Source organism: Triticum urartu, chromosome 6 (assembly GCF_003073215.2).
Source record: "Triticum urartu cultivar G1812 chromosome 6, Tu2.1, whole genome shotgun sequence".
NCBI lineage: Eukaryota > Viridiplantae > Streptophyta > Magnoliopsida > Poales > Poaceae > Triticum > Triticum urartu.
The window spans coordinates 265,813,234-265,838,602 of NC_053027.1; positions in this window are offsets into that span (position 1 = coordinate 265,813,234).

The window sequence follows — 25,369 nt, forward strand, 5'->3', positions numbered from 1 at the left end:
CACTTCGAGGACTACTGGACATGAATCGAGGGATTTCATGACGTGGTCACAGACGCATGGCACTCTGTGGACGACGCGGACCCGTTTCGCCGCATCATGCAGCGCATGCAGGCCACCGCACGCAAGCTCACGAGCTGGAGCACGTGCACCGTGGGCAATATCCGCGACCATCTCGCGATCTCACGTGAACTGCTGCTGCGGTTTGACACGGCCCAGGGGAGTCGCCAATTGACGCCACATGAGGATTGGCTACGAAGGCAGATCAAGCTCTCCTACCTCAGCCTCGCCTCGTTCGAGCGCACCCTAGCGCCAACATGCACGTGTTACATTGCTCAAGGATGGAGACGCGAACACCTCCTTATTCCATCGTCAATGCACGTACCACAAGCAGAAGAATATGATCCACACCCTGACGATTGAGGGAGCCATTCTTACTGATCCAGCTAACTGGGTCGTCGCGGCGTTCGCGCACTTTGACTTCCTGCTCGGAATGGATCACCCTCGCGAGTGTGCCCTCAACCTTGACGACCTCATCGCGCCCTGCAACCTGGATGACCTGGACGCCCCCTTTGGTGAAGAGGAGATTTTGCAGGCTGTCAAGCGATTGCTGGCGCGCAAAGCGCCCGGCCCAGACGGCTTCACCGCAGAATTCCTGTGCTCCTGCTGGCCTGTTGTCAAGCAAGACTTCGTCCGTGTATTCCAGAAGCTCTACGTGCTCCGTGGGCGGGGTTTCAGTTGCCTGAACCAAGCATTTCTCACGCTGATCCTAAAGCGCTCCGATGCAGCCAGGCTGGGCGATTATAGGCCCATCAGCCTAATCCACCTCGTCGCCAAGATTTTTGCAAAGGTGTTGTCCCTCCGCCTAGCACCCAAACTGAATGAGCTGGTCAGCCCCATTCAGAACGCATTCATCCCGGGACGAAGCCTACACGACAATTTCGTGCTCGTCCAACAATCGGCCCGTCTCCTCCACCAGCTGGGCGCCCCGCGCATTCTCCTGAAGCTCGACCTCGCACGGGCGTTCGACTTCGTATCCTGGCCATTCCTCTTTGAGGTATTGCGTCTGTATGGCTTCATCGCCCGTTTCCTTGGCTGGATCGTCATTCTCCTATCGTCGGCAAGCACAAAGGTCGTCCTCAATGGCGCGCCGGGACCTGCGATCTGGCACCGTTGTGGGCTTCATCAACGTGATCCCGTATCGCCACAGCTCTTCGACCTGCGATCTGGCACCGTTGTGGGCTTCGTCAAGGTGATCCCGTATCGCCACAGCTCTTCGTGCTGGCTGTCAACACACTGGGATGCCTTTTTCGCCGCGCCGCCAAGCTCAATGTGCTGCAAAAACTGCACCCCCGCCGAGCACTTCCCGTCCTCTCGCTATATGCGGACGATGTCATACTCTTCTGCCATCCCTCGACAAGCGACACACTCGCTGTCCGGGATATCCTGCAGCTATTTGGCCGAGCGTCCGGCCTATGGGTGAACTTCCACAAGAGCACAGCCACGCTGATCAGATGTGACGGTGACATGGCTGCCCCGGCCATCGCCAACCTGGGCTGCCCAACCGCGGCGATGCCTGTCACCTACCTGGGGATCCAGCTCACCCTTGGGCGCCCAACCGCTGCACAACTCCAACCCTTGTCGACAAAACTGCTGGAAAACTCCCCACTTGGAAGGTGCATCTCATGAACAAAGCTGGACGCCTCATCTTCGTCAAATCAGTACTAAGCGCGATCCCCATCCACCAGCTCCGTGTGCTCGCGCCGCCAAAGAAGATCCTCAAGCTCCTGGAGAAAATTCAACGAGGATTCCTATGGGCGGGCCGCACAGAGGCGCACGGTGGCCACTGTCATGTTAACTGGCAACGCGTCTGCCTCCCAACTCACCTTGGTGGACTTGGAGTGCATGACCTGGAGCGCACGGGACTGGCCCTGTGTACCAGATGGCTTTGGTTCACCCGCACAGACGACACCCGGGCATGGTCTGGCCTCGACCTCCAATTCAGTGCTACGGAGCGTGCCTTCTTCTTCGCATCCACCACCATGATCCTCGGCGACGGCCAGCGCGTGTTGTTCTGGGAGGACCGATGGCTTAATGGTTACTCCATCTCGGAACTAGCGCCACAACTTCACGCTCTCATCCCGACGAATCGCCGCAAGAGCATGACCGTGGCGGATGGCCTGCAAGCGCACCAATGGGCATCAGACATCCAGGGTACTCTCGGCATCCGAGAGATCGGCCAGTACCTGACCACCTGGCACGCGCTCGAGCACATAACGCTCAATGCCGAGCTAGATTGCCTACATTGGAAGTGGAATGCGGCAGGCAACTACACGGCGCAATCCGCCTACCTCGCCACTTTTCAAGGCTCGATCTCCTGCCCTGCATGGAAACTGAACTAGAATGGCTGGGCACCCCCGCGTGTCAAGTTCTTCCATTGGCTCGCTCACCTGGGGCGTTGCTGCATGGCTGATCGCCTGGCTCGTCATGGACTGCCACACCCCCTTGCTGCCCGCTTTATGATCAACAACCCGAATCGATCCGGCATCTCCTGCTGGAATGCTCCTTCTCCAGAAAAGTATGGCATGAGAGCCTGTCCTGGCTATGCCTGCCATGTAGTGCACCCTCTAACGAGGAATCCCTGTCCGACTGGTGGCGCTCGGCGCGCCGGAGCACGCCCAAGCCAATGAAAAAGGGCCTTACCACCGCTACTCTGTTGATCCCTTGGATGACCTGGAAGCATCGCAATGACTGTGTGTTCAACGGCGTGACCCCTTCGACCAACTTGTTGATCGCACAGATCAAGGATGAAGCTACGCTCCGGGCAAGAGTGCGAGCCCATGGCCTGCGTGCCATCCTACCACAAACCTGGGACGTACACTGATTTAGACCGCTGTCTGTAATCGCTCCTCCTAGGAGGCTGTAACAAACTCTATCTTTTCAATACAAAGAAATGCAAGTCTTTTGCGTTTTCTAAAAAAAATTGGTGAATTTCAAAACGAAGCAAGCTGAGACTGACCACATTGTTAAGGTCCTGAAGGAAAAAAGGAAATTAAATTCCCACTTGGTAAATCATAGGTGAAATGTTATTTCCATCATTGAATAACCTTTGTGTTGTTTGTTCATGTAATCAATCAAACCATTTGTTTTAGAGAACATGTAATAATTGTTTTTTGTTTTTTGGTTTGTAATTTTATTTGAGCACAAGTATGTATTAATCGATAAGACTCGGAGACATTTCATTTTGATTGTTGTGCCATACCTATAAATATGCCAATCGGGTTGAATGCGCATTCAGCAATAATAGTAGTATAGATGGACCATAAGTGGCACGCATCGGAAAGGGCCAAGATGCTGTAGTAGCTTGGCTAAAAAAAGGATGTTGTTGTAGCAAAGAAAAGTACAGCGGCCTGGCTTATGTATGTTAGTTGATATTATTGATCCATATACTCTATAAGTGGTTATATGTCTGTCAGTTCTGGTACATTCTTGGTTGATTGACTCGGTATTTGAATCTTGATACATCGCTTGTGTACATATCTAAATGGGAGTACACATTATGCTGCGTGTGACATTTGAGTTGGACTTGAAGTGTTCCAAATATTCGAATTCACCTTAAACTGGATTCTAGTTTCTGAATTTGAGTATCGGCATTTGTAAACCATATTCATATATGACAGTGGAATACATCTTTGTCGTCCTTTTGAAGATATATAAAAACACATAGAATGATTTATGAAGATTTGTATAGGAATACAAAATGGATTCGAATTTAGTTTCCAGGGTAAACGTGGATGCTTATTGTCCCAAAATTCGAAAGAAGTGGCAAAATGTCCACTCCCACATCGGCTGCCCAAAGCCAATTGTTTGGGAGATGGAAATTACTGTCTACCCATTACACGGACAATCCACCGGCCCGATTTCCACTGCTCTAAATAGGGGTAGAATAGTAACTTCAATAAGACGTGATACGACCGCCTCTGAGCCCATTCCGACACGGTGGGCGCCAAACATGGGCAGCAAAACACATTTGATTCAAGCTCATCCAAAAGACCTCTCTTTCTCCCTCGATTTCCCCATTCATACACGGTGGGCGGCAAAACAAACTCGACTCGGCCGAAATCGATGTAGGCAAATATTTTCAATAGGGGCAGGTTTGTAACTTCACTCAGACGTGAACACTACAAAAAAAGACACATCCGTGACATTTTGGGCCGAACGAAAAAAATCTGTCATACATATGACACTTCTATGACGATAATTGTGACAAAACCCGGTATCATCATAGATGTGGTGGGCTCCTACTTCTATGACAAAAAATCATGACAGAAAATGGGCTTTTCGTCCTGGGCGGGCCGGAGACGCAGCTGCATGACATTCTTTGGGCCGTCCATGACGGAAAAAACCGTGGTAGAAGCGAGGGGGAGGAAAATTTCGGGGAGTTCCCGGTTACGGTGGGAGGTCGGGGCGAGCGATGCGCGCGTTTCTCTCGTACACGTACCGCGTGTGTGCGAGGCGTTGGCTCTAACTGAACCCGAGCGAGGCGTTGGGCTCTAACTGAACCCGAGCGATTGCACTGCAGGCTACGCGTTACTGAACCCGAGCGATCGATCGATGGCTGTTAACTGAACCCGATCGAGCGATTCCTTCGCTACTGCTGCTAACTGAAGCCGATCGATGCTGCCTCTGGATGAACAGTGAGCGTGGGGGGGGTTGGATGAACAGTTCCCGGTGGGGGTGGATGAACAGGACCCCGTGGTGTTGCCTCTGGATGAACAGGACCCCGATCGATCGAGCCGGTTGGGGCTGGATGAACAGGACCCCGTGGAGGGCTGGATGAACAGGACCACCCCGTGGAGGGTAGGATGAACAGTAGACGGTGGAGGGCAGGATGAACAGTAGCCCGTGGAGGGGTGGTTGAACAGGAGCCCGTGGAGAGGGCTGGTTGAACAGTAGCCGGTGGAGTAGCGCGGTGGAGGCTGGATGAACAGGAGCCCGTGGATGAACAGTCGCAGGTGGAGGCTGGAGGAGGTTGACGGTGGATGAAAGTAGCTCGTGGAGGCTGGAGAGGGTTCGACGGAGGAGATGAACAGTATCCCGTGGAGTCCCGTTTTGCGGTACGCCACACCCCTCTCGATGAACAGGACCCCCGTTTCAACCGTAGCGCTCCAACACAAGTCCGTTTCGTCCGTTTTGCGGTATGCCACACCCCTCCCGATCAACAGGACCCCCGTTTCGACTGTAGGAGGTCCGTTTCCTCCGTTTTGCAGTACGCCAGACCCTCCCGATGAACAGGATCCCATTTCGAACGTGGCCGGTCGAACACAAGGCCGTTTCCTCCGTTCTGCGGTATGCCAGGCCTCGTTTCCATCGCCTGTTCCGTTCAAGCCCTCCCGATGAACACGACGCATTCTGTTGCCTCCCCATGAACACGACGACGACGCTGTTTCTCCGTTCCGACCCAGCCATGTACACGAGCCCTGGCCGTACGTATGCGCGAGTAGGCGTTCGAGACCCCGCACGTATGTACACATATGTGGCCATATTTTCTTTCTTGCACCCTGGCCGCTGTACGTACGTGTACATGCTACGTGCGCGCCTCTACTACGACACGTGTGCGCCTCTACATCGACCAGTATATATGTATGTACACATTCGCGACCAGAATGACAATGCTACGTACGCTTCGACCAGGTGGGTCCCGACTGTCAGGCACTTCCTTGCGTGCGAAGATGTAGCTGGTGGGTCCCAGCAGTCAGGGGCAAACGTTTTTTTCACGAAATACGGTGCCCCATCTAGTGGGTCCCCGCTGTCAGGTGGAGGAATAATTATTTTGCGCGTAATAAGGAGGCACTTCCTTGCTGCGGCCGTGGACCCAGCTGTTAGCGTCTCCACGCACAGTACTCTTCCGATGGAAGTCGGTCGTTGACCACATTGACCACGCCGCGCCGAGAGCACCACGACGGTGGACGATGGCGAGGCCTAGGAAGGGGACGACGCGGAGTCGGGGAAGACGCGGCAGTGGAAGCCCGCACGGAGAGGAGTACGAGGGTTCACTGGTTCGGCTGCGGTGTGAGGCTGCCGTCGCCGCAGGGCCTGGCCAGCGGTGGGAATAGTAGGGGGCGGTGAGGCCTCTGCGGCAGCACAGCCGGCCACGGGAGGCAGGAGCATGCGGCACGACCGGCGCTGCTTTGGGCGGCTGGAGCAAGAAGACCAGAGGTTGAAGAAGCACTACGGCCGTTGGATGGACATCGTACGGTCACTGGAGCTAGAATCGTTCATATTGACTAAGTTGACAAAGCCCTTCGTCCCCGTCAACTTAGTAGGCCCACAAGTCAGCCTCCCACCAAGGTGGGTCCCAGCTAGCCGGGGGAGTATTCATTTTTTTGTGCGTAATAAGGAGGCACTTCCGGTGGGTCCGAGCTGACAGCGGGGGGAACGTTTTTTCGCGAAATACGGTGGCCCGTCCGGTGGGTCCCAGCAGTCAGGGGGAAACGATTTTTTTCGCAAAATACGGTGGCCCGTCCGGTGGGTCCCTGCTGTCAGGGAAACGTTTTTTCGCAATACGGTGGCCCGTCCGGTGGGTCCCTACTGTCAGGTGGAGGAATAATTATTTTGCGCGTAATAAGGAGGCACTTCCTTGCGGCTGCCGTGGACCCAGCTGTCAGCCTCTCCACGTACAGTACTCTTCCGATGGAAGTCGGTCGTTGACCACATTGACCACGCCGCGCACGAGCACCACGGCGGTGGACGACGGCGAGGCCTAGGAAGGGGACGACGCGGAGCCGGGGAAGACGCGGCAGTGGATGCCCACGCGGAGAGGAGTACGAGCGTTCACCGGTTCGGCTGCGGTGTGAGGCTGCCGTCGCGCAGAATAACAGGGGGTGTGGGTGAGTAGAGGGATGCCCTGGCCAGCGGTGGGAGTAGTAGGGGGCGCTGAGGCCTGCGCGGCAGCACAGCCGGCCACGGGAGGCGGGAGTAGGCGGTCCCGCCGGCGCTGCTTTGGCGGCTGGAGCAAGAAGATCAGAGATTGAAGAAACACGACGGCCGTTGGATTGACATCCAACGGTTACGTCTGCTAGAATCGTTTGTTGACGTATATAATAACTAAAAAAATCTTGCATACGCAGTCAACTAAACAGGCCCACAAGTCAGACCACTCCCTCTTTTTAAATTTATATATAGCTCATGGCAACTTCTTATGCAATTTATTGCAATCGTTTTTTTTGGTTGGCCAGGGCCAATTTCGCATATTTCTGTGCGTTCCAAACTATTTTTAATACCGAAATGTCTAGCCAGATTTAAAGTACTTTGAAGATATATTTAAATTAGGTTAATACCCAGTGAAATAGGAATCTGAAAATGTAATAAAATTCAGAAATTATAAAGTAATTGCCAATTTGTCATCTGTTTTTATATTTACAACCCATTTCATATTACTTTCAAGATTTGCAGGCGTCTTGAAAGAGTTGCAGCCCATCAGGGCGTAGAAAAATAAGTAGGCCTGGATTGGGTATTCTTCAGAAAAAATAAACTGGGCTCATTTTCACAAAGAAAAAATAGCTGGGCTGGTCACATGGTGAACATAAAATATAAGCCTGGGCTAGACTGGGCCACAGCCCAGTTCAAACCCTGCTCCGTCTCAACAATACCAAACAAAAAAATACTGCTCGAGTAGCTACGTCCCAGGTGTCAGCCGATCTTGTGCTGTTCTCTTGTCTATTGACCATATACGCTCCCAATGTCGTGGGTCCCAGATGTCAGGAAAACACAAGGAGGAAGCATTTTTTTCATACGCTGACATGGTGGGCCCCTACTGTCATCCTCTCCACGTACTTCTGCCGATTCCTGTTGTTTGTTGACCATGTGGACAATGCGAGAGGGTGGCGCTGCGGCGAGCGCACCAAAGCACGCGGAGGACGTTGGCGTTAACGATTTAGGAGACGGTGGGGTAGCGATGCGTGCGCTAAGGCGCAGCCAGCCGTGGGAGGTGGAAGCAGGCGGCCCCGCCGGCGCTAGTTTGGTTTTGGCGGCTGGAGGAAGACAGGACTGAAGAAACACGACAGACTGTAGTACTTAACAACCTTAACTGAAACCAGCAGGGGCATTTAACAACCAAAGCTGAAAGCAGTATGAGTACTTATACAAGTTCAACCGTACAAAGCACACCTCGAACAGTGCTACTTTCCCTACAGTTAACCAAGGGTGAGGTCGCCAAGCCCCAGGACAAGGCCCAGGTGCCACCCCACGCATCCACAACCTTCTGAAAGCGGCTTCATCTTGCAACGTGGTCAATAAACAGGATATTCGCTTTAGAGCCATGGAAAAGCATGAACATAATCTTATGTCCTATTCTCCAAGATGGACGGGCCTTCATTATTTGAGACCACCCATGAATAAGTATCTTTTCACCTCCAAGGGGAATTGAGTAGGTCGACATAAACATCATGTTGTGACCAAGCGCAAGTCTGACCCGACCATGGTCCGGCATCTGTATAGGAACAATAGAACTCGGCAGTTCCTGTTTCAAGAAGATCACAGCTGTAAAATTGTGTATAAGCAATAGTTTATGAACAACATATATAACAGAAAACAGCTCGTACCATAAGTTTCTCGACACAGTTGGACCTGTTCAACAAGTGCAGCAGTGCCACACATATCCCACGTGGCCTTCCACCATTGAAATGCCCCGCAAGGACCTCAAGACGATCAATAAAGTGTAGGAACTTGTGGATGTCGATCCAGTCAACTTCAGTTCCATTAGTAATAGCCGATTTATTGGAGAGTAACAAACGAGCAGACTGCTTTACTCTGAAAAACCTACACGTGCCACCAATTATAAGAAAATATTAGTTAGAAGTAGCATCTTCGTGAGAGATTCGTTGCTACATCTAAAGTTAAATTGTGATTAGTTAGACAGAATAGGTGGATTAAGAAGTAATCGAGGCAACAAGCAAGAACCAGATACAAAACTAACATGGATGAACAATTGGAACGACGTCGGGGTGGAAGATCGCAGTGAAGATGAGACCAGGTTCTGCTATTTCCATCAACATTCATGCGCCAACTTTCAGTCCGTAACACTTGAGAAAGTTTATCCAAGTTCGGCCATAAAAAAAGCAGCGATCTTCTTGGTTCATGAACCCAACTCGGAACTTATATCCATGGCTTGTCTTCACTGTGACCATTAAACTAGTGTATTCAGTTATGGCAAGGCCGAGCATCTTGAGTACATGTGTTCTGGCAGAGCAAATAATACACTACAGGAAAAGTAATATGAGAACACAGCATGTTCAAAAAAACCCCACCCTCCCGGATAGAAAAGAGGATTCTAGGAACATACTGTGCGCGTTTCAAAATGCTGTGTTCAGATGAGAAGGAACAAGTGTGGCGTCTCGCCGAGGGTGCAGAAACCTGTAGGGTACTCGCACTTTGGGCATTGCAAATGAAACACACTAGATTCAATAGGAATAAAAATGCATCAACGGTGGCGCCTGGCATCCTAGGATTACCTGCGACCAAGGGACTTGGGTTTATCGGGGATGGATGAAGAATTCGTACCTGGTTCTCCATGAGAAAACACTATGCAATCACCGAGAGGGGGTTTTCTCTGAACAAGCAGACGAGGGAGAAAGGGATTCAGGCCCAGTGAAATATTGCCACTTCATCCGTCCAGCTTACTACTAAAGTTGGAAAGGGGGGTTGTGATTTGACGGCTCATTGGGCATTACTGCGGCGCTACGACCGGGGTGTGTCTACCGTGAAGTTGTGCACTCTAATTTGTGCATATGGCACGTGGACCCCGTTGATGGTTGCCCCACATATCAGCGAAAGGAAGTAGAAAGACAGGAGTAACTAGTTACACATAAATATATTTTTTGACAAAGAGATACTCCCTCTGTAAAGAAATATACAAATCTTTATATCACAGACTCACCTTGCCGAGAAAAATACTCCCTCTACAACGCACGGGCATTATGGGGGTTCAGTTGAGAATATAATACTTAGATGCTTTTTTGAGGGATAAAAGCTGCTTTATTGAAGATTAACAGTCATAGGTATACAAATAATTTTGGGGGTTCCTGTGAGCCAAAGATGGCGTCCACGGGGCAAAGAAGTAGCAGCTTTTGCGAGCACATGCGCTTCAACATTACACTCGCGTTTTTCATGTATGATCTCCATGGTTTGGAACATATTCTTCTTAATCTTGATCTCGTCCATAATAACTTTGTTGGGACCCAAGTATGCCTCTCCGATATGCTTGACTGTTGCTGAACAAACGGTGCTAATCTGAACTTGTTGCAGGTTTAAGTCAAGAGCCAGAGATAGCCCCTCGCAACATGCCATTGCCTCTAGGATCTCTGGATCAGTAAAACTTCCGCACACCAGTGCCGATGCTCCAAGGAAGAAGCCTGTATGATCCCGGCTCACAACTGCCAGGGCTCCCCTTTCACCATTGCGAGATAACGCAGCATCAACATTCATCTTCGCCCAACCCACGGTAGGAGGAGGACGCCACTTCTGCACTGAGCTAGTGCTTCTCGAAACCAGGTTCTGGACTTTGGGCCGCAGGCCGACCCTGCATGTTTGGGGGCCCATGTGTTCTACCTCAGCGCTTTTCATATTGCAAGCGATCGGTACGGCGCTGGTTTTAGATGTTGTCGCAAGGCGAATACACAAAATTGAATAAAGCACGGCAGCTGTTGGAATGAAATCGAACGACAGTTCCTAACCAACAATCAGAGTTGCAATTCTATCAACGATATACCATGTGATAAATAATACTATCATACTACTTATACACACAAGACACTTGTTTCACCATGCCGGATTATTACATCAAAATCTCTCGGGGGATAGATCAGTTAGGCAGTTGCGTGCTGCTACTGAAGAATTTCAAAGTTGATTTGGACCAGCTCTCCTTGCCGAGAAAGTTCGATTTTGACATCATCCCCTACCGCAAGATATGATTTAGATTTGAACCTTGACCATCCTTTAGCATCAATCATCATGCGGCCATCCTTTGTACATATGATATATTGAGCAGGTTCATTCACACCCGGATTGTTGAACGACTCCCTCGTTGCTCTAGGAATTCTCTGTTTGCAAACAAGAAGACATACCCAAACAGTTAGATCGACACAGTGAATCATGTGAAACAACATGGAAAGAAAAAAGAACGAAGCACTTGGGTGGCCAATGCTTACCAAGAAGGTGGACATGTCGGTTTTTGTAAGGACTTTGGCATATGAAGTGCGAACTGCAGCCCAGTCTGTTGCCGGTGCAACTGCACGGGCCGGAGCAGATGCAAGTGCAAGTGTTGGTGCAGGTGCCGAAGCCTTTGCTGCTGCCGGAGACGGTGCTCCTTGTAGAGCTGGTGCCGGTGTCGGAGCAGGTGCCGGTGTCGATGCACGATCCTCCGGTAGATCAGACCGATCTGCTGACGCGGTCAGTGCCCAATCCTCAGCTGGATCAGACTGAGCTGCTACCGCTGTCAGTGCTAGAGCAACTATCGGTGCTTGATGTGTGCGAGACAGCGGCGATCGTGTCTGGTATGCTATGATCAGCTTTCTAACTTGACTAGGATCCGTGACCGTGATCCTGTCTTTTTCTACATTTCTTTTAAACGCGAGAAGGACTAATTGTGGCGTTTTTGTTAAACCAAACTGCAGTTCATCATAGGGATTCAGCTTGTACTCAGACAACAGACTGATCCAATTTTTTCCAGTAATATAAGTGATGGACATTGCCTTCGTTACTGACACGACATAAGAAGTGAAACCTGCAAAAATAGCCATCTTAGAGCAAACCAAACGGTTTATTCTGTGATGAATGTCACATGGCAAAACCTGCATCGTAAAATTGCAGGAAAAGAAAGAAAACATGACATTAAATCAATAAGATTTAGACAGTAAATCAATAAGATTTACTTGATGTGACACAAGTGAATCCTTACCAGGAAATCACTATGTTGAAGTACTAAACAGAAGATTGATTGTTCAACTACGCGTGGCATGCAGGGGCCCCGCCTACTCCCACAAGCAGGACAGTCCAAAGGTCGTGACAAATCGTATGGACCGAACATCCATGGGGCTGGAAATCCTGGTGGGTGCGATAAACCCTGCAATGCATACAGATATTGGAGTGTAACCATAATTGATAGACCGTCCTCACAAAAAATATGATATGGATACTTCAAAATATACAGACTGAATTGAGTGGACAGACATTAACATAGACCGTTCTCAGGACCGACCACACACCAAAAGCAGCAGTACTAATAAACAATACAGGGTTCACAAACACAAATCAAGTACTGAACAATAGTACTTACTACAGACAAGCAAAGTTGCACTAACTAAACTCTGCAGACTATTTTTTGCCACCGACCTACGGGATGAACCCCACATAACTGACTAGGCCATGGACTTTGTGTGAGATGTCTACATGCACCATCACCATCTTGTCAACCTTGGAGAACCTAACAGAGTGGTCTTTCCACTCATAAACATGATGATGAAGACAGGTCGCATTAGATTTGTTGGGAAGCTATACAAGAACCACACCCTTCATAATCAAAGGCACAGCCAGAAAATTGTTGTGGTCAAGTACAGCCTCGAGAACACGCCTGACAACAATGCTACAGGAAAACACTAGTTCAGGACACGTGGCGACAAGGACACAGCAGCTGGATAGTTCAACAGTAGAACTCATCATCAGGTCTTCCAGTTCACACGGCATGACTTTGAGAACTTCATCTCCACCGCGGACCTGGTTCTAATTCAAACAGAAACCATATTTTATTACAACCTCCGTTCAGAAATATAAGATGATTTTCGATATTATACTCCATATATGACTACATGTACGCACAGAAATGAGTGAACAAAGACACTAGAACATGCCTTCAAAGGCATGAGAGCAGAGGGATTACATGCAATATCCATAACACAAGTTACTGAGGCAAATATACCCTCTTAAAAGGTAGCATTGATGTTCATAAAGTACTAGTTGAAAGTAATCTATAAGAAATCAGTGTCAACCTCTCGCATGTTTTGGTCAAAATAGGAATTTAGAACCGTCATTTGGCACACAAAAATCACATGCAAGATCACCCAGAAAGTTGTACTACTAGTACTAGTACTGCGTGTTAGATGAAAAAGCACAATCAAGATCGAGAAAAAGATCGTCAAGAAGAGATATTACCTGGACTTGCTTAATGAGGGATCCCGGAGAGGGGGGCTTGGATAGGGCGATGGCTTTGAGCTTGTCTGCGGTAGTCTCGGTGGGGTGTTTGTGCTTCTTCGTACCATGAGCCTCGACGGTTTTGGCCGGAGCCATAGACATCACTTTGGCCGGTGCTCCTGTGTCCATCAAGAAACTGTCAAATAGAAAGAAACCATAATCACAAACCCAAAAGAAGAAAAGAGAGGGAGTTATAAGATCAGTCTCGGGGTTGCAAGACCGGGCCTTGGCCAGAATCAACACCATTGATGCGCTCACCTTTCCTTCTTTGGGAGAGAAGAACAATGGCAGAAGCAGGTCGGGGTTTTCTTGAAGAAATGAGGAAAAAGATGAGGCGGAAGTGAGGGTTGGGTAGAGATGAAGCTGAGAGAGAAGAGTGAAATGATGGTTGCTTCGTCCGTCCAACTTACTGCTGGAAAGGAGGGGGGTTTGCGATTTGACGACTCATTGGGCATTACTGCGGTGCTTCGATCGGGGTAGTCTACCGTCACTCTACTACGGAGTAATTTAGTGCATGGCTGGTGGACCCCGATGCTGGTTGTCCCACACGTCGGCGAAAGTGAGTAATTTAGTCCATGGCTGGAGGAGGATCCGCACGGTAGAGCGTGTCCACTGTTTTTCAGAAGAAAAAATGATTACAGCAAGCGTTTCCACTCTTACGACGGAGGAGTGCGAAACACGAAAGCCACTTGAACATACACAGTGCTCCTACTACTAGGCATGTGCAGTGGTTCATACATCAGTACTACACAATCTTGTTGCTAGTGTAGTAAGATATGACGATAACAAATGATGTTGTGCACATGTCAACTACTCCTATATGTAACATAGTACCGCTTTTTCGACTGCCCGGTCGAGAATGGACGGTGAGATCAATGTTAACAGAACTAGGTCCACAGCGCACGAAGAGTACGGTGCTATAGTACTCCATGAAACATGAACCACATGAAGCACGAATAGTGTTAGGCAGGGTGTATGAAGGGTGCACGGGATGGGAGCAAAAGTTCCCTTCTCGACCCACTTTTGGGTGTTTGGCAGAGTGCATGAAGGGTGCATGAGTCCACACTAGTAGGTTGACAAAAATACACGAAGAGGAAACAACTATATTGAGATGAGAATGCAACCAAACACACCCACATGGTTTGTGCTACAGTGACTGATCTGCACCGTCTGAGTTTGATCCAACGGTCATGTTGCGCCGAGACATGGACATGCCCATGCAGAGGGTTTAGCCCGACGGCCGGCATCGTCACGCTGGCACGACGGTAGGCATCGCGCAGCCGCAACACGTGCATGGCAACTTGGTTCACCAAGTGGCTGAGACGATCCTTGACCTCGTCATGATCGGCCCGCTCGCGCTCCAGCCGGCTCCCCTGACGGCCTATCGTATCTCCCGCTTTCTGCAGCAATGCCGCCGACGCCTCGAGCATCTTTGTGGTGGACGCCTGCCACTTTTGAAGCTCCGTGAACTCCCGCACATAACGGAGGAGCATGGCACTCCTCTCCTCCTTGAGCTCATGGAGCTCCACGTCCTTGGCCCTGAGCTCTGCATCCTTGGCATGGAGCTCCTGTGTCAGGAGCCTCACCTCGGACACCGTGATCTGCTGCGCCACCATGGCACTAGGTAGAAGCAATGGGGAGAGGAAGCAAAGGGGGCGAAACGGCTGAAAGGCAATGCAATCTACGGGAAGGCGGAGGGAGCGGGGAATCTTTTGGTTTTCACCACGGTAAAACACCAGTCGACGACTTCTCACATCAGGGAGCAGTGGGTACAGGCAGAGTCATCATGACTAATTGCTGCCGCACCTGCTCCCGTCAATCAAAAAATTAAAAATCCTGCCGCACCCAAACACCAGAGCAACACCGCGGTGGATATTTAAATTTACCTGCCGGCAAGTAGATAAAAAAAGGGGTGAAAAAACAAATGTGGCGGCGGCCTAGCTAAGCGGTCGAACTAGCCCAACTAGCTAGCCACCGTGCTTCACTGATGTACTCGGCAGGAAAGGTGGTTGTCGGTGTCAAAACCGACGGATCTCGGGTAGGGGGTCCCGAACTGTGCGTCTAAGGCGGATGGTAACAGGAGGCAGGGAACATGATGTTTTACCCAGGTTCAGGCCCTCTTGATGGAGGTAAAACCCTATGTCCTTCTTGATTTATTCTTGATGATATGAGTATTACAAGAGTTGATCTACCACGAGATCGGGGAGGCTAAACCCTAGAAGCTAGCCTATGGTATGATTGTATGTCCTATGGACTAAAACCCTCCAGTTTATATAGACACCAGGGGGGGCTAGGTTACACAAAGTCGGTTACAAAGGAGGAGATATACACATCCGTATTGCCTAGCTTGGCTTCCACGCCAAGTAGAGTCCCATCCAGACACGAGACGAAATCTTCAATCTTGTATCTTCATAGTCCAATAGTCCGGCCAAAGGATATAATCCGGCTGTCTGGATACCCCCTAATCCAGGACTCCCTTAGTAGCCCCCGAACCAGGCTTCAATGACGATGAGTCCGGCGCGCAGTATTGTCTTCGGCATTGCAAGGTGGGTTCTTCTCCATCTTTCGGGCGTTTGTAAAGCAGTGTCCAGTCCCATAAATGTTTGGACCTCTTGGCTTCTGTGCCCAATAAGGGCTTTCTCCCACACATCGAATGAATACGAGGCGCCAGGGCGTTTTTACATTCGCCCCCCTATCCAGATAAATAAATTGTCTATTAAAGGGATGGGGATCCTTAGATCCGATCCATACCATCCTCCCCCAGCGAGAGTCCATTAGAGCGCGTTCCGGAAAGATCCATTCCAGCATGGCCGACCTCCGCAGCTCCTCCTCCCGCCCCCGAAGCCCTAAGCCTGGTGATTGGGAGAGGTGTTCAGTCCCACACAGTCGTTTAGTCGAACTGCAAACTAAGGGATTTCTCCCTCCAGCGTACATGGTGCCCGTTCGAGCCGGGCTTGCCACCTATAATGGCGGGGAGCAAGCGGAGAGCTTTCCCTGTCCCTCTATGGGGGAACGGGTCTGCCTTGTTCCTTATCTATTAAGGGGACTCGGATTTACAATTCATCCGTTCCTCCGCGGGCTCCTGGAGTTCTATGGCCTCCAATTACACAATTTCACCCCCGCCTCCATCCTACATATCGCCAGCTATGTGGCTCTCTGCGAGTTGTTCCTGGGCTGCGAGGCTCACTTCGAGCTGTGGAAAAGGCTATTTTGCCTCATCCCTCGCACACAGAGGGGGTCACTTTATCAAGTGGGCAGAGCCGAAATATGGCGCATCGCCGATACCGGATACCTTTCCGGTACTCCGAAGAAGTCACCCGAAGACTGGCCTTCAGAATGGTTTTATATGCAGGACGTTCCCCTTCCGGACCCTGTTCGGCGGGGTCTTCCTGAGTTCAACAATGCTCCTCTGAAGAAATGCCGAAGTTGGCGCCCACGGAGCCCCCAGGTGGAAGACAATGGAGAAGTCCTCTATCTGATGAACCGAATTAAAGCACTGGCCCGATCAGGATTGACAGTAATCGAAGTTATGTCGATTTGCATAATGCGGGGAGTGCAACCACTTCAATATCGTGGGCACCCCTTGTGGTGTTATAACGGGGCGGATGACGCCACCCGCTGCGGGCGTAAGGGTCCAGACAATGCTGTCGCTTTAGCGAAAATTCTGTCCGAGTTGTTCAAGGGTGAGGAAGAGGAGTTCACCCGCATCAATCCACGGGATGGATTCTCCATGTACAATCCTCCAAGCTGGGTAAGTTATATCTCCCTGCTCCCCCTTTTCCCGCATTCTTTGTCGTAAGTATTCACCTTGCCACTTTGCGGCAGGAACTCCGAAAAGCCATAAAGGAGGTCAGCAGCCCTTCTCCACAACCAGAGGACCCTGACCGGGCCCTCGACTCCGAACTTGAAGAAGATTCGGTTATATTCGTGGAGCTGATAGACCGGCAGTTCTATCAGTTAAGCTGCGATGATGCCATGGTGGCCATTACGGCCGACTATCCCGGACTGCTCCCGGCATCGCACGTAAGAAAAAACAAAAATCCCAACTCCAAAACTAGGATCCCCTTTTAGACACTTCAACCACCATATACACATGGCATTTTTATAGGGAAGGCATTTGGGACGCCCTGCCGAACCCGCAGCAACACGCCAACAGGAGGCACCGAGGCCGGGTAGGCCAAAAAGGAAGGCGGCCAGGACGAAGACACCAGCGCAAAGGTATAACAAACCCCGCTCCGTGATTGTCTTCTTTCGTGAAATATAATGACGCCCGTGTTTCTTTAACAGAAAAAACGCTCGCCGGAATATGTCCGGCGATGTTACTAATCACGCTTCCACCAGCCGGGCGCCAAGACTGGACATAGAGGCGGAAGCCGATATGGAGCGGGCGCCGGATAATCCCCCTACAGAGGATGCAGATAGATTATCCGCTACTAACTCAGAGGTGGAAAGCGCCATGAATCATAGGAGTCGCCGGGCCGTACTCCGTGACGCTTGTTTCTCACCAGAGGCATTTGATGCCTTCAATTCTGGAGAGGTGTACCTCCGAGTTGCTCAAGATGGTCTAGCCAGAGCCACATATCAGTATGTAAAGGATGTACGGGTAAGTAAATCTGACGATTTATATGTATCAGTAGCCTCTGAGACTTGAAACAGTTAGCAGAACTGATTTAAGGATCATCTTTATTGTGCAGGTTCTTACAGAGAAGAATACTAGGCTGTCACAGGAGCTAGAGGAATGCAAGACTGCGGGCTGCTGTGGCCGCATTGCAGGAACCGAAAAAGTCACCTGCTGGTAACATTTACTTTAAAGAATGATGGTTACCATATAATGTGTGGCATGGCTGCAGATCTAACAACCGATGTTGCAGATGAATCCGGAGAAAATCCGGAGGACCAGCATGTTATGCGACAGCTAGAGGCTGGCAAACGCGTGCTGACTGAGGTTAGGCGGGAGAAAAACAATCCCCAAGATGCCAATATTAAGCTGAGCGTGGAACTAAAAGACGTTTGGGGCCAGCTTGCAGACTCCGAGAAGGAGAATAATCGGCTTCGACGCGGCATTTTCAGTAAGTGCTTGAATGAATCCTTTTAAAGGAGTTCGGCGAAGAAGCCGACTAACAGTGTTATGTATGTAGGTATGCTGACGGGTCGTCCCGCGGAGGAAATGCCCGGATCTGCGGGTGATCTTCTATCCGAGCTGTCACATCTGCACGAACAAGTTCGGCAGGTGATGCAGGGTGTTGCCCAGGCCTTGTGGCCGACCGTCTCCTTGCCAGAGGGCGTTGCAGAGCTTGTGGAGAAGCTCAAGGGAGCATGGCGGCGCTTCCTATTATGGAAGATATCAGCCTGCCGACAGGGTGCCAGAGAAGCCTGGGCCATCGTGAAGACGCGGTATACCAAGGCAGACCCAAATCACATGGCCGAGGTCGGACCTGTGGGGCCCGACGGAAAAGAAATCCCCGTTAGCTTAGTTTATGGGCAAGTAGAATTAGCCGCAAAGTATTCCCAACAGGATTGTAAGCTAGACCGCCTGTTGGATGGTATAGAAGAGGAATTTAGTCAGTCTGCATGACTATGTAATGAAAGTGACATGTATAATGCCTTCTAGCCGGATTGTAGATCATTTGTCTTGGCGGACCTTTTCGCTTCAACCTCGGGACCCGATAGTCCGGAGTGTATCTGAATACCCGCGCAGTTATATAAGAACCGGGGCATGCATGGAGACCAGGCGTAGGGGTCATAAGTGCTTGAACAGACAAGTGCCCAACTAGTTATGTTATATTACATGGGTAGTAAGAAACATCTTCCAGGGAGAATAGTTCCTTTAAGGGTTCCTTTCCCTGGGTAAGAATGCCCTAAAGTGCATGTCCGGACTGCAATAGGAAACGCAGGAAAAACATCTGGGGGCAGATATGGACAATAAATAAAAATCATCTTTTGTTCACCGACCGAATATTCCCTTAAGAACACTAGCTTTCGGCTTCACCTAGTCTGAGGTACACGTCCGGCTGACCCGGCAGTAACAATCGCAGAGGTGCTCCCCTTATGCCCTAGCCAAATTAACGGGAACGTAGGGCATAAATACAAGAGCCAGGCAACCCATCTTGGCCAAAACTTAAGTCATATCTATGCATATAATGGCGAAAAAAGGTACATGCGGAAGCATGACACGTGTTCGGGGCCTGAGGCCCAGATAAATAATTAAGCTTCTGTGAAAGAAGCCCCCAGGTATTATGAGCGCGGCTAGCGCATCTATAATGTGCAAGCGAGGCACAAGTTGGCCCTTAAAGGCCTAGAGAAATACTAACAGAAAGGAAGAAAGAAAAACAAGACAGATAATGTACATGCAAAAAATGGACAAGGGGAGGGGACGAACATAGGGTCCGGCGCTAGGCGTAGAATCTTCGGAGCCTGGCCGCGTTCCATGGGTTCGGCTCGAGTCGACTAGTCGATGCATCCCGCAGTCGGTACGCTCCACCGGTCAGAACTTGGTCAGTAATGAAGGGACCTTCCCATTTGGGCTCGAGCTTGTTCTTTTTCTTATCCGGCAGGCGTAGAACTAGTTCGCCAACGTTATAAGTTTTGGCCCATACTTCTCTGCTTTGGTATCTGCGAGCCTGTTGCTGATAAAATGCGGAACGGGCTTTGGCTACGTCGCGCTCCTCCTCCAGGGTGTCCAGACTGTCCTGCCGATCAAGCTCGGCTTCTCTTTCTTCGTACATGCGCACTCGAGGTGATTCATGAATTATGTCACAGGGCAAGACTGCCTCTGCACCGTACACCATAAAGAAGGGTGTGTATCCGGTACTACGATTCGGCGTGGTCCGTGGCCCCTAGAGTACACAGTCGAGCTCCTCTACCCAGTACGTGTTAGACTCCGTTAAGGAACGCAGTAATCTGGGTTTAATGCCGCTCATTATAAGACCGTTTGCTCGCTCGACTTGGCCGTTGGTTTGTGGGTGATGGACTGAAGCATAATCGAGCTTGATGCCCATTTTGCTGCACCAGAGTTTTACCTCATCGGCTGTGAAGTTTGTGCCGTTGTCAGTGATGATGCTGTGGGGGACGCCATAAGGGTGTACGACCCCAGATATGAAGTCCATCACTGGTCCAGATTCGGCTGTTTTAACAGGCTTGGCCTCTATCCATTTGGTGAATTTATCCACCATGACCAGTAAGTATTTTTTCTTGTGGGTTCCCCCTTTAAGGGGTCCAACCATGTCAAGCCCCCAGACCGCGAAGGGCCACGTAATGGGGATTGTTTGGAGGGCGGTGGGTGGCATGTGGCTTTGATTTGCAAAAGGCTGGCAACCGGCGCAACGTTGGACCAAGTCCTGTGCATCTGCTCGGGCCGTTGGCCAATAGAATCATGTACGGAAGGCCTTGCTTACAAGAGCCCGGGCTGCGGCATGGTGACCGCCGAGTCCGACATGAATTTCAGCCAGAAGCTTCCGCCCTTCCTCTTCAGAGATGCACCTTTGAAGGACTCCGGTGGTGCTTTTCTTATAAAGCTCTCCCTCATGGACCTTATAGGCTTTAGATCGCCGCACTATGCAGCGTGCCTCATTTTGGTCCTCGGGGAGTTCCTGCCTAGTTAGGTAGGCCAGGAATGGTTCTGTCCACGGGGCGATGACGGACATTATAACGTGGGCTAAAGATGTTACTTCGGTGGCAGAGCCTCCGATTATGTCAGAGTGTTCGGTATCGGGCATTGCGGTTGGGTCCGGGTTGTTATTGCTGGGTTCCCCTTCCCATACCACGGATGGCATGAACAGCCTCTCCAAAAAGATGTTGGGGGGACTGCATCGCGTTTTGCACCGATGCGTGCGAGGACATCTGCCGCCTGATTGTTTTCTCGGGCTACATGGTGAAATTTGAGCCCCTCGAACCGAGCTGACATTTTTAGGACGGCGTTGCGATAGGCCCCCATTTTCGGATCCTTGGCATCAAAGTCTCCATTTATTTGGGATATTGCGAGGTTCGAATCCCCCGGCACCTCTAGGCGTTGAATGCCCATGGATACTGCCATCCGGAGACCATGTAAAAGGGCCTCATATTCGGCTGCGTTGTTGGAGTCTGTATACATTATCTGGAGTACGTATTGAACTGTATCTCCGGTTGGGGACGTCAAAACGATGCCAGCCCCCAGACCAGCCAACATTTTGGAGCCGTCGAAGTGCATGATCCAGTTGGAATATGTGCTGTACTCTTTAGGGAGTTCGGCTTCCGTCCATTCGGCGACAAAGTCGGCCAGTACTTGCGACTTAATGGCTCACCGTGGCTTGTAAGTTATGTCGAACGGGAGGAGCTCAATGGACCATTTGGCAATCCGGCCCGTGGCGTCGCGGTTGTTTATAATATCATTAAGTGGCACTTCTGAGGCTAATGTTATCGAACACTCTTGAAAGTAGTGTCGCAGTTTCCAGGATGCCATGAATACCGCGTATGCTATCTTTTGATAATGCGGGTACCGTGACTTGCATGGAGTAAGGACAGTGGATACAGAGTATACCGACTTTTGAAGAGGGAATTTATGACTGTCCGTTTCTCATTCGACGACGAGCATTGCGCTCACAACTTGATGGGTTGCCGCAATGTATAACAGCATTGGTTCGCCAATGTTTGGCGCGGCCAGGACTGGGTTGGCTGCTAATATGGATTTTATTTATTCCAATCCGGCTGTGGCGGCATCCGTCCACTTGAAGTGTTCGGTGCGCCGTAGGAGGCGATAAAGAGGTAATGCCTTTTCTCCCAGGCGGGAGATAAAGCAGCTTAGAGCCGCCACGCATCTGGTTAATTTCTGGATTTGTTTGAGGTCTGTTGGGATATCCAACTGTGACAGAGCTCGGATCTTGGCCGGATTTGCTTCAATTCCTCTGCCGGATACAATGAAGCCCAGGAGCTTTCTGGCAGGCACGCCGAAAACACATTTTTCTGGGTTGAGCTTGATGTCATATATTCGGAGGTTATCGAATGTGAGTCTCAAGTCGTCTACTAGAGAGTCAACATGCTTGGTTTTGACGACCACATCATCTACGTATGCCTCCACTGTTTTGCCGATTTGGTTTGCCAGACATGTCTGAATCATGCGCTGATATGTTGCGCCGGCGTTTTTGAGCCCAAAGGGTATTGTGTTGAAGCAGAAGGGGCCGTATGGTGTGATGAATGTCGTTGCGGCTTGGTCCGGCTCCGCCATCTTAATTTGGTGGTAGCCGGAGTATGCGTCGAGGAAACACAATGAGTCGTGTCCTGCAGTAGCATCGATAATTTGATCGATGCGGGGGAGGGGAAGGGATCCTTTGGGCAGGCCTTGTTGAGGTCCTTGAAATCGATGCACAGGCGCCAGGATTTATCCTTCTTTGGTACCATCACCAGGTTTGCTAGCCAGTCCGGGTGTTTTATTTCTCTAATGAATCCGGCCTCCAATAACTTGGCTAGTTCGTCTCCCATAGCTTGTCTCTTAGGTTCAGAGAAACGCCGAAGAGCCTGCTTGACCGGCTTGAATCCTTTTAGGATATTGAGGCTGTTCTCGGCCAGCCTGCATGGGATTCCTGCCATATCTGAGGGATGCCAGGTGAATATGTCCCAATTCTCGCGCAGGAAATCTCGTAGTGCGGCGTCCATGGCGGGGCTTAACCGTGCCCCGATAGTGGCTGTTTTTGTAGGGACCGTTGGATGGACTTGGATTTTGACTGTTTCATCTGCTAGTTTAAAGGAGGTAGACTTGGATCTCTTATCAAGTATCATGTCGTCCCTATCCACCGTGGAGCGCAGCACAGTCAGTTCCTCGGCCGCGAGGGCTTCGGATAATGCCTCGAGGGCTAGTGCGGCTGTTTTGTTTTCGGCGCGGAGTGCTGTGTCTAGATCACTGGCGAGAGTGATGATTCCATTGGTCCCGGGCATTTTGAGCTTCATGTACCCGTAATGGGGTACGGCTTGGAAGATTGTGAACGCCTCCCGTCCTAAAAGAGCGTGATAACCACTGCTGAATGGGGCCACTTGGAATGTAATTTCTTCGGACCTGTAATTATCCAGTGTGCCGAATACCACATCTAGTGTGATTTCCCAGCACAGCGTGCTTCCTGACTGGGGATGATTCCTCTAAAGGTTGTGCTACTTTGCTCAATGCGGTTCCAGTCTATTTCCATCTTTTGAAGAGTTTCCTCATAGATGAGGTTCAATCCACTGCCGCCGTCCATGAGTACTTTGGTGAGTAGAAAGCCGTCCACGATTGGGCTGAGGACCAGTGCAGCTGGTGCTTGGGTTGTTTGGAATTTAGGTTCATCACTGGCATTGAAGGTGATAGTCGTGTCACTCCATTGATTTATTGCTGCCACATGGCAGATTTCGGCAATGCTGCGGAGTGTTCGCTTGCGTCTATTATTTGATGCGAAGGTCTCAAAGACTGTTAATACCGTATTGCTATCCGTGGGATGGTGCTCTGCGGCATCTGGGATGAGAAGATCCTCACCGCTTTTAGCCACCTGCCGGAGTATCCAACATGCTCTAAGGTTGTGTGTTGGTATGGTATCCCCCGTACTATGAATTTTGCAGGGGCCGTTAAGCCATCCCTCCAATACGGTTCCATGCCCTGTATAGGATTTTTGTTTCTCGGCAACTAGCTCGGGTGTCTTATGATAGTGCACCCTTTTACTTCGGACTAGGTGTATATTTGGAGCCGGATTATCCCAAAATTTCGTTTCGGTTTTCCAGGCGCTTTCCATCGCACAGTACTTTCGCACTATGGACGCCAAGTCAGCGAAGCATGATATGTCACAGTGACTTAAGGCATTAAGGATCCCCTTGTCCGTGCAATTATTGCAGAAAAGTGAGATTGCATCTTCCTCACGACAGTCCTAAACCTTGTTCAACACAAGGAGAAATCTGGCCCAATAATGATGTACTGTTTCATGGGGCTCTTGTCTGATGTTGGAAAGATCATTTATGTCTGGGTGGGTGGGTGGATTTGAGTCCGAATCCTACCCGATCTGAGACCCAGGGGCCGAGGCGTTTCCAATTTTGGAAGTTCGAGTTCTAGAGTGTTACCCGATAAATTTGGCCCGCTACCTGATTCTAGGTTCAGAGCTTTGGTAATGTCCTCCCGTAAGCGGGTATCCGGCTTGGAGAGCTCAGGAATCTGGACATAGTTAGTCCTCAAAATAGAGGAAGAGTTGTCGCATTGTTCCTCCACCACCGCAACGTGATGGGTGACCGGTGGAGAGTTAATCTCCCTTTGATCGGGTTTAAGCCCAATCCGATCATAGTTTGTAGAGACTCCCAAGGCGGCGATGCGATCCAAGAGTTCGTTTAGGGAAGAGAGATCCATTGGATCCATCTACTCGATGACTTCTGAGCCGACGTGGAGGCTATTTTTGATGACCCGAGAAGTCATCGTCGGTGCAGCGGCCGAATAGGCAGTCATGACGAAACTGCCTAGCCGGAGAGTTTGGCCGACAGCCAGAGCTCCCCCGGCGGTGATGTTGCTTTTAACAATGAGACGAGGCATCCTTCCTTACGGCGACGCCACAGAGGAACTCTCAATGACAGCACCAATGTCGGTGTCAAAACCGGCGGATCTCGGGTAGGGGGTCCCGAACTGTGCGTCTAAGGCGGATGGTAACAGGAGGCAGGGAACACGATGTTTTACCCAGGTTCGGGCCCTCTTGATGGAGGTAAAACCCTATGTCCTGCTTGATTTATTCTTGATGATATGAGTATTACAAGAGTTGATCTACCACGAGATCGAAGAGGCTAAACCCTAGAAGCTAGTCTATGGTATGATTGTATGTCCTACGGACTAAAACCCTCCAGTTTATATAGACACCAGAGGGGGCTAGGGTTACACAAGGTCGGTTACAAAGGAGGAGATATACACATCCGTATTGCCTAGCTTGCCTTCCACGCCAAGTAGAGTCCCATCCGGACACGAGACAAAATCTTCAATCTTGCATCTTCATAGTCCAACAGTCCGGCCAAAGGATATAATCCGGCTGTCCGGATACCCCCTAATCCAGGACTCCCTCAGTGGTCTTTCGTGATTTGACGACTCATTTACTTGCTTCGGCGCTACGACCGAGGAGGACCCAGAAAACGCGCGGTAGGGCGTCCCACGTCAGGAAGAATA